This window comes from Leucopleurus acutus, assembly GCF_964270905.1.
Source record: "Leucopleurus acutus genome assembly, chromosome: 3".
In the NCBI taxonomy this organism is placed as follows: Eukaryota; Metazoa; Chordata; class Mammalia; order Artiodactyla; family Delphinidae; genus Leucopleurus; species Leucopleurus acutus.
In genome coordinates this window covers 60,575,424-60,586,065 of record NC_139145.1, presented here as the reverse complement: position 1 = coordinate 60,586,065, position 10,642 = coordinate 60,575,424, and the positions used below count along the sequence as shown (strand labels likewise).

The 10,642-nt window shown below is 42.9% G+C and overlaps 1 protein-coding gene across 1 annotated transcript in view; it reads left to right on the top strand.

Moving 5' to 3' along the window:
- The first annotated feature begins 2,866 nt into the window (after nucleotides 1-2,866).
- The window catches only part of CTNNA1 (catenin alpha 1), a 181,231-nt gene continuing 173,455 nt past the window's right edge, over nucleotides 2,867-10,642 (top strand). Inside the window, exon 1 of the mRNA XM_082836989.1 lies at nucleotides 2,867-2,938. The gene's annotated coding sequence lies outside the window, so the exon portion shown is untranslated. The remainder of the gene's footprint in view (nucleotides 2,939-10,642) is intronic.

Genomic DNA, 10,642 nt, shown 5'->3' with positions numbered 1-10,642 from the left:
AAGTGTCCTTGTTTTGCATTTTTGCAAATTTCTTTAATGTCTGGCTTAATACAAGGTAGCTGTAGTCTTGTATCTGCTTCTGCATTCTGTGTGATGCCATATTATACATCGTGTAACCTGTAAAACTCTCTACTGTACACCATGAGATATTGGGAGTGAAAAAGGCAAATGATATTTTAGTATTACTATGAAAATAGTCTTTATCTTACAATCCCTTGGAAAGGTCTCAGGAGTCCTCAGATTGCACTTTGAGAACTATTTAGAGGTTGGGAAGATTTAGAAGGAATCATTAAAGAAGACTAAGAAGTTGCATCCAGGGAGGCTGAAGGAAAATCAGAAGAGCCTGGTGCCCTGGAGATCCAATGAAGACAGTATTTTAAGGGGGAGAGTGATCAAACACTGCTGATGGTACAAGTCAACTGTGGGCAGAGACTGATCACTGGATTTGGCGTCACGGAGGTCATTAGGGACCTTGATGAAAGCAGTTTTGGTGGAGAGGTGAGTGTGAAACTCTGGCAGGAGTGGGTCACAGCATAAAGGTCACTGAACCCCAGACTAGGTTAATTTCCCCCTAAATCTACTTGTATCTCTTCCCTATCTTCACATTTGACCTTTTTTTTATAGTTTACCTGTTTTAATACCTGTCTCTTCCATTATATTTTAAATTTTGTGAGAACAGGGATCTCAGTTTTATTATCTCAATTTTAAAGTCAGTTTTATTCACTACTGCTTCTCCAGCACATAGCAAGTACTTAGGACATAGTGAATGCTCAAGTTGCCCCTAGTAAGTTTTTCATGCTTTCTCAGGGGTCAGGAACTGACTCCCCATAACTTACAGGGCACACTGCAAGTCTCTCATATTCTTCTTCTGTCACCCAATCCTTCTTTTTCTCAAACAAATCCACTCTTTCATCTTTAGGGCCTCAGTCCGTTTAGGCTGCTATAACAAAATACCACAGAATGAGTAGCTTATAAATGTCAGAAATTTATTTCTCACAGTTCTAGAGGCTGGAAAGTCCAAGATCAAGGCACCAGCATGATCATGTTCTAGTGAGAGGTCTCTTCCTGGTTCAAAGAGCCTTCTTGCTCTGTCCTCACATGGCAGAAGGGGCAAGGGATACCTCTGGGGCCTCCTCTTTAAGGGCACAGATCCCATTCATGGGGGCTCTGCCCTCATGACCTAATCACCTCCCAAAGGCCCCATCTCCTAATACCATCACCTAGGGCATTAGGTTTTCAACATATAAATTTTGGGGGACACAAACATTCAGTCTATAGCAGGGCCCCACGCTTAGAAAGGTCCCATGCTTGGTTTAATGCTCCAATGTTGCTGTCTTGAAATTGTTAGTAATTTTTGAACACAGGGCCTTGCAAACTAAGTAAATGGTACTTGAGTGAAGTGATGAATATACTAAGTTATGGAGCATAATCCTTTAACTCTGTCTCTTGTTAGTTCAAATATTTATTGACTGAATATTATGTTCTAAGGTAGCTAAGTGTAGTGGGGGGAAGCCATAGCCACCCCAGGCAGGGGATACCATAGGAGCAAAGGCTCTGAAGCTAGAAACAGAATGGGGTGTGGTTGGAAGAGAATGGCCTCATTAAGGTATGTCTTTTGAAGGTTATTCTCTCCCTTCATGGTCCTATTTCCCTTTGTCAGCAACTCTTAACTAGCACAAATCCATAGTGCTTTGAATTACAGTGGGCACGTTCACCCATAGACATTAACTGGGCGCTGCCTAGGGGATAAGCCTTGTGCTGGGTGCTGTAGGGGATATAGCTCCTGTCTTGCAGGAGTTTGCATTTCCTGGGAAAGGGAGATATAAGTAGTAAAGGGTAAACATGTTGAAGGCAAGTCTCCCTAGCACCCTGTTCAGTGCTCAGCACCAAACAAGCAGTGGATACTGTCTTGCATTATTTTAGATTTATAGATCAATACTGAAATCAACCTCATTCATCATCCCATGATGAAGATAAAATGTCATTAGGGTTTTCTATACCAGGATGATAGTGAATATGTATCTGGTTTGTTTTTTGTTTTGTAGTTTTTTGGGGGAACATTCATCAGGAAGATAAGGAAGAGTGGGAATAAAATTCCGTAAATGGCCAGAAGGATAGGAATAGACGCCAGGTCCTTCAAATTTGTGTGTATGTATGTGTGTGTGTGTGTGTGTGTGTGTGTGTGTGTGTGTGTGTGGGCAATCTCAGGAGGGGACACTGATGTGAGAAGCCTCTTGTCCTCAATCAGGAGAGCTCTCGGTTTCCCCATCTCTCAAGTGACAGATGAGTTAGGTGACTTCTAGAAGGGCTTCCATCGCACATTATGAGTTCCCTAGAGTCGGATTCTACTTCCACTTCGCCTCAAGCTGTGAGGCCTCAGTTTCTCCTTCTGTAAAACCAGTGGGTGGACCTAGAGCACTCTTCCGGAAGCCTGTTACTCCGAACACCTGTGGCACTCTTCAGCGCCTCACCCGGTCCCTGGGGCACCAGCGGGGGGTGGGGCTTGAGCAGGCCGCGCCCGTAGACTCACCTGTGCGCGGAGCGGTGACTCACCTGCCCTCCCCCGCTCGCGGGCTGTTCTAGGAGTCAGCGCTCCTCCTTCCTCTAGGAGGGGGGGGGGTCACTCCCATCCCTAGATCACTAGGGGCCTGGAATTAAGTAACTCAGGGGTGAGGGGCGGAGAGCAAGAGGTCCTGTTGGGGGTCCAGGCCTGGCACCGCCAGGCTCTTTGGTCGAGGGCTCTCTCCAAATCGAGGACCGGGAAAGCTGGGCTGCAGCGGGAGGCGCCGGGAAGAGCGCGCCGGAGGGAGGTGCTGGGAAGGGCGGGCGGGGCCGGGGGCGCCGGGCGGCCCATTTCCTCCTCGGAGCCGGACAGGCGGAGACAAAGCGGCGGCAGTCGGCTTCGGGAATCTTCCTGCACTCGCCGAGCTCGCCGCAGGTAATTGTCTTCGTGCGGGTGCGGGCTCCCCAGCCGGGCCGAGGGGCTTCTCGGGTGGGCGGGCCGGGCGCGGTCACCTCCACGACCCCGCCCGGAATCGGGCTCCGGGCGGGCGCTGGTGCGGCCTCCGGCCCTCTTCTCCGGCGGCGCCCCGGGCCTGGGCCCTGGCCGGGCGGGGCCGGCGTTTCCTGGCGCTCGGGAAGTTGAGGGGCCGCGGCGGCTGGAGCAGAGCGAGCCGCCGGCCCCGCGCCGCCGCGGCGCTTCCTCACTTGAAAGTTTCTCCCGGTTTCTAAACTTTGTTCAAGTGGGCTTGGTGCGCGCGCCAGGCCCGCGCTGGGCCCCCTCGGCTGCCTTCCTTGTAGGGAAGAGTCGGCGCGTTGTTCCAGGTGCGGGCGGGTCCGGGAGTTGAGTTTTCCATTGAAGTACGTGTGGTTTGTGGTTTCTGTGGTCGCACCCCCGCCCCCGCCACCGAAACTTCCTGGTCAGGTGGACAGGACATTTGCTGGGCCCGCAGCCCCGCATTCCCGGCCCGAGCGTATGTGAAAGTTTTGAGTGGCCCTTTTCTCTGACACAGGCTGGCTGGGAAGGGCAGCCACGCCCGTGTGGACTTCTGGCGTGCACCGTGTTAACCTTTGTTGTGAAATTACTCAGACTTCTTGTGCTGGTTAATTGCACGCACTTAACACTGATTAGTACTAGTTTTCACGAATGTCCGTGGAACGTTTTTGTTGTTGACTTTTAAAGGAGTGTGCGTGTGCGAAGCGCTTGTTGGAAAAAATGTTGACTGAATGCCTAACCTTGGCTTGGCAGGAATGGCTTCCCAATAATGCAGGCGGCAGTTGGCTCAGATCCAGGACTGACAACCTCTTATGTACTCGCGCGTCTTTGTAACATTTTTTTGGTGTGTTTGTTTTGTACAAAACTTAGGATAATTTAGAAAAGAGTAAGATATGTTAAGTCTCCAACTAAATTAAGGGCATTTCATGTTTATGATGAAGGAAATGATTACACCACTGTATTGTTGCAACAGGAAAGGCATTTCGATGAGAGGATATTTTGTGTAGCAGTGATTCTTAAAGATTGTACAGCTGTATGTTACTTTGGGAAAGTATGAATTTATAAATCAAATTAAGATGTGTTATTTTATTTTACAAGAGGGAGGGGTTGAGAAATTATCCATAGCCTCTGCGCAGTTATTTACCCTTTTTGACTTTTACCAAGTTAAAAAATAATTTATCCACTTTTTTTTTTTTTTTGCGGTACGCGGGCCTCTCACTGTTGTGGCCTCTCTCGTTGTGGAGCACAGGCTCCGGACGCGCAGGCTCAGCGGCCATGGCTCACGGGCCCAGCCGCTCCGCGGCATGTGGGATCTTCCCGAACCGGGGCACGAACCCGTGTCCCCTGCATCGGCAGGCGGACTCTCAACCACTGCGCCACCAGGGAAGCCCTATCCACTTTCTTAAGGGACCACAGTTGATTAAGAAATGGTCTCTGCCCCCAAGAGCTCACAGTTGTAATAAGGAGGAGAGACACACACCCCAGGTGTAGTACGAGGCTGATGGCGTTCAGTATCATAACACTACTGTTGAGAAACTTGTGCATGGGTCAGTCTTACATAATAATAATGATAAAAACTGGTGGAGATGTGGAGTGGGGGCTAATGCTTCCAGGAGGGGACGGCATTTGAACTGGATGAAACAGGAGTAGGGTTTGGTTGGGAGGAAGCATAAAAGGACGAAGGAGTTTGTGGAATTGTGATGTAAATCTCTCCTGGTTTTCCTTATAGTTTTGGCTCTTGTTTCTCAGTCTTTTTGTTGTTCAGTACACTCATATCCAGGATTCTGTCCAGCATATCTCAGTGTTTCACACCATTGATGTGGTATCACCCTCCTTCCATCAGTAACATTCCTATGGTGACTTAAGAGATCAGGGGTGCCCTCTCCAAGTTGAGAAGCAGTTCTCTGTGCAGTCTTCCTGCCATCAAACTTATGCTAAAGTCCGATACTGGTGCTAAAGTGGAAGCTTCTATTTTGAGTACAGATGTTTCACCTCATCCACATGGTCACTTGTGCACTGGAGAGCTGCTTGGGTGCCCCCAGGGGCATCTCAAACTCAAGAGGACCGGGCTTCCCTGGTGGCGCAATGGTTAAGAATCCACCTGCCAATGCAGGGGACACGGGTTTTGAGCCCTGATCCGGGAAGATCCCACATGCTGCGGAGCTGCTAAGCCCGTGCGCCGCAACTACTGAGCCCACGTGCCACAACTACTGAAGGCTGTGTGCCTAGAGCCTGTGCTCCGCAACAAGAGAAGCCACTGCAATGAGAAGCCGGCACACCGCAATGAGCCGCAATTAGAGAAAGCTCACACGCAGCAAGGAAGACCCAACGCAGACAAAAAGAAAACAAAAACAAAACCAAAAAAACTCAAGAGGACCAAAATGAGAAAACTTTTTCTTCTTTAGACCTAAACCAGATGTAGAGATAGGCAGTAACTGGCAGAGTCCTGGGATTTCTTTGAGAAAGTAGCAGTAGTGTGAGACGTGACAGACAGACCTGGTTGTTGGGGGTAGTGGTTTGCATGCTGATGAAGATCTAGACAGAGGGAACAGGATATTCTGCTTGTGTAAATAAGGGTCATGAGACAGGAGAGAACAACATGTGTTTAGAGACCTAAGAGAAGACTTGTGTAGCTTGAATACTTTTAGGATGGGGAGAAGGCCTTAACGTGAGATTGCCAGGAAACTCCAGGTCACATGTTTGGATTTTCTTCTAAGAGCTGTAAGAAGCCATTGTAAGAAGTTCCATGATCTGATTTCCTTTTTAAGAAGATTGCTCCTGCTAGTGCTTGCAAGGCTTGTATATGTGTACAAGTGGAAGGTAGGGAGTTGAGCTAGGAAGATGGTGGGAGTGAAGGTGGTGGGATAAAGGGAGCTGTATTTTGGAGAAATGAGATAGGCCTTACATATAAATTGGATGTAGGGGCCTAGGATTATCTGTTACTGTTGTTTTGTTGTTTGCTCAGTCACGCACCTTGTACTCCCCCACTCCCCCAATTTGTATTCCATCACTTTTATAATGAGCTCTTTGTCCTATCACAAGACTCAAGCTAACACTTTCCTTTCTGGTAGCAAACTTCTTCCCACTAGCTGGTATACTCCACTGTACTGTACCTTGTTATTGATATCCCTGTTTGCCTTTGCCGCTAGAAAGTGAGCCTTAGCCTTCGACATGGTACCTGGCCTGGAGATTAAAGAAAAAAATTAGATGCACGTTGAATGAAGGAGGAAGGAGTCTTTTCTGTCTGGAGTCTGGCTTGTGGTTGGAACTATGACAGATGAGGCAACAGTCAGATTATGGAGGGCCTTGATGACCAAGTTGCTGTTATGGGCAAATTGAGAACCATCCTCATTCCATTCTTATTCCTTTCCACCCAGATCTAATCAGATGAAATCCTTTACATCTGATCTTCCTCTTACATAAATTCCTGTTTTCCCTTCTCCCTGCTTCCACTCTAGTTTAGATCATCTTCTTATCTTTGAACTATCAAAACTACTTGTAGTTCTCTGGATAAATTGTTCTATTGTTTGCTTTGGTGCCTTTTTCATATTTTTTCCTTTGCCGGGAGCACTGTTTTTCTCATGCATCTGACAAACTTGTTTATTCTTTAAAACTCACCTTAGATGTTAGTGCCTCTGGGTTCTCTGTTGGATCTCAGTGCTTCTTGGGTACCTTGTACATATTCTGTGGTTGCATCTTTCATGTCATTTGGTAAATATTTTTATGGATTACTTCCTCTCAGCTGGGGGTTTCTTAGAAGTTGGGTCTTAGCCTTTATTTTTAATAAAACTTTAAAAAATTAAAGTATAACGTACATGTAGAAAAGTATTCAAATTATAGCAGTACCTGTCTAATGAATTATTTGAGTGAACACCACCCATAGACACCATCCAGATCAAGAAACAGAAAATTACCAGTACTCCAGAAATCTCTTTGCAGTCACTACCCACCCCTCCTCTCCCTTCAGTTTTTATAATCTGAGAATTTGGAACACCGTTGTTGCTCTGTAAGTGTTTGCTGAAGTTAGTTGAATTTCTTACTATCTTCCCCTCCACCATTCAGTCTTTTACACATAAGCAGTACTCATTCTTCTTTTGGGAAATGTACTGCTGTCTTGTTGCACTAGTCAGAATCTTAGATGGGCATTTAGCACCTTCTGAGTCCTGGCCCCAACTTATTTTTCAGCCTTATTTTCTATTGTGAATTGTTGCTACATGTCTCTGCATCTGCCAGGCATTTGTTGTGGAATACTCCATCCTTCTCTGACACGAATGCTATCCATCCGAAGGCTGATTGATACGGCTTTTCTATTGAGACATTGATCATCGTTGCTGAAAGTGATCTTTAACTTACCTGAAATTCTAAAATTTGCACCTGATTATGACATTCTCATTAGTTTTTAAAATAAAATATACATAACAAAACTTACCATTTAAATTATCTTTATGTGTACACTTCAGTGGCATTAAGTACATTCACAATGTTGTGTAACCACTACCGCTGTCCATATCCAGAAAAATTTTTCATTGTCCTAAACTGAAACTCCATATCCATTAAACAATAACTCTCCATTTCCTCTCCCCCCAGCCCGAGGGCAACCACCATTGTACTTTCTGTCACTTTGAATTATTAACTTAACTATGTTAAGTACCTGGCTTATTTTACTTAGCATAATACCTTCAGGGTTCACCCATGTTGTAGCATGTGTCAGAATTTCCTTCCTTTTTAAGGTTGAGTAACATTCCATTATCCATTCATCTATTGATGAACCCTTGGGTTGCCTCGATATTTTGGCCATTGTGGATAATGCTGCTGTGAACATCGGTGTGCAACTATGTGTTTGTGTCACTGCTTTCAGCTCTTTTGGGTATATACCCAGAAGTGGAATTTCTAGGTCAGTTGGTATGGTAATTCTACGCTTAAATTTTTGAGGAACTGCCATACTGTTTTCCACAGTAGCTATGTTACTTTACATTCCTAACAGCAATGTGTAAGTGTTCCATGTTCTTCACATTTTCACCAACGCTTGTTATTTTCTGTTTTTTAATTAAAAAAAATTTATTTACTTTTTAATAATAGTCATCCTGATGGATGTGAGTTGATGTTTCATTGTGGTTTTGATTTGCATTTCTCTAATGTTTAGTGTTGTTGAGCATTTTTCATGTGATTATTGGCCGTTTGTATATTTTCTTTGAAGAAATCTCTGTTCACGTCCTTTGGCCATTTTAATTGTTTGGGGTTTTTTTGTTGTTGAGTTATAGAGTTCTTTGTATATTCTGGCTGTTAATCACTTATTAGATGGAGGACTTGCAATATTTTCTCTCAGTTTTACCCTGTTGATATGTCCTTTGATGTTAAAAAGCTTTAAATTTTGATCAAGTCCCGTTTATTTGTTTTTTCTTTTGTTGCTAATGCTTTTGGTATCTTCTAAGAAGTCATTGCCAAATCCAGTGTCATAGAACTTTTCCCTGTGTGTCTCTCCCTACCCCCGCCCCAGCTGAGCTGTCTACTTTGAGGGCAGGAAGTAAAGTTTTTATTGTAGCTAACTTCTGGAAAGAATTTTTTTTAAATGTAGCTCTTAAAATGTCATAGCAAACAATAATTGTATGGTAGGGGGTTTCCTGCTATTGCTAATTTGTCATTGATTATGTGTCTATTATCTGATGATTTATGATGTTAACCTGCTTTTAGGGGTTTTTAATCTTATGAGTCTCAGTTGGAGAGTTTGAACTTTGTCATCTATGTAATGACTAAGATGACTTATAAAGGATATTTATTTTAATGTCTAACATGATAGAATGCTAATTTATTCTTTTAGTTATGGACTGCTGGACAGGACATGTATCTGGTTCATATTAAGTTGTCTTATCAGTAAAACCAGTGCACTAGTTCAGTTATTTACATAGCACTGAGTTGCTGATTTACCTTTGTAAAGACTCTTGTGGACCATAAATTCTTTTGTTACATGCTGAGCTCCTTCAAGGCAATTACATTCTTTTGTATCTTTTAGTCTTTTGTGATACCTGACTCATATCTAATATGAGGAGATATGCTATATATAGGATTGTGCCAGATTGATATGGGGGTGGAGGCAGCATGGCTTTACATCCAGTTTATTTAAGTTTTTTAAAAAAATAAAACCACTGAGACTTCCCTGGCGGTCTAGTGGTTAAGACTCCGCACTTCCAATGCAGGGGGCGAGAGTTTGATCCCTGACGAGGGAATAAGATCCCATGTGCTGCGCGGCATGGCTGAAAGATTAAAAACAATAACAAAAAAAGTCAACAACTTTATAAAAAAAATTCATATTTATATCACCTAGAGATAAACACTGTTAACATTTTGGTGTACATCCTGTGATATTTTTTTCTAGGTATGTGTATTGACTGTATAACTTTTATAAAAACTAGATTTTACTTTATTTGCTCTTTTGTAATCTGCCGTCCATTTATCATACTTGAACATTTCCCCTATTAATAGCATTAAGATTAACCTTTATGTACCACTAAGAAAATAAACACTGCCAAATAAACTAGGAAATGCCATCAATTTTAAGACATATCCAAATTTTAGAGACTTAAAGATGTGAAATATGTATGCTTTAGAATTGATGAAATATGGTTAATCTCACAGTGTTAACATAGCATATTAATGATCCCCTACTGTTCCAATATAGCTTCTTTAATCAGTCCTCTGTTGGACATTTCATTTGCTTCCAGAGCTGCTTTAATTTGTAGCTGAATCTTTTGCCTGTCCTTACTTCTTAAGGGAAATTTCTTAGAAGTGGAATTCCTGGGGGAAAAGATTTGCTACTCTTAAAATAATGTTTTTAAATTGGGGTTAAATATATATAACATAAAATTGACCATTTTCACTATTTTTAAGCATTAAGTGCATTTACGATGTTGTGCAACCATCATCACCATCCATTTTATTTTATTTTTTTATTTTTTTCATCACCATCCATTTTAGAACTTTTCCATTATTCTAAACAGGAACTCTACTCATTTAACAGTAACTCCCCATCCTGCCCTCTCCCCAGCCCCTGGTAACCTCTTATCTACTTTTTTTCTTTATGAATTTGCCTAGTCTAGGTACCTCATATAAGTGGAATCATATATTTGTCCTATTGTGTCTGGCTTATTTCATGTAACCTTTGAGGTTCATCTGTGTTGTAGCATGTGTCAGAATTTTCTTCCCTTCCTTTTTTTTCTTAAGTTAAAAAATTGTAAAGTACACATAACATAAAATTTACCAACATAACCATTTTTAAATGTATAGTTCAGTGGTATTAAGTACATTCATATTGTGCAGTCATCACCACCATTTATCTCCAGAAGTCTTTTAATGTTGTAAAATTAAAACTATACCCATTAAACTTCAAGTCCCCATTACCCCCTTACCCCAGCTCCTGGCAACCACCTTTCTTTCTGTCTCTTTGACTACTCTAGGTAACTCGTATAAGTGGAATCTTAATCTTTTTGTGACTAGCTTATGTTACTTAGCATAATGTCCTCAGGGTCCATCCATGTTGTAGCATATATCAGAATTTCCTTCCCTTTTTAAGGCTGAATAATATTTTATATATATCCCATTTTGCTTATCCATTCATTTGCTAATAAGCATTTGGATAGTTCTGCTGTGAAT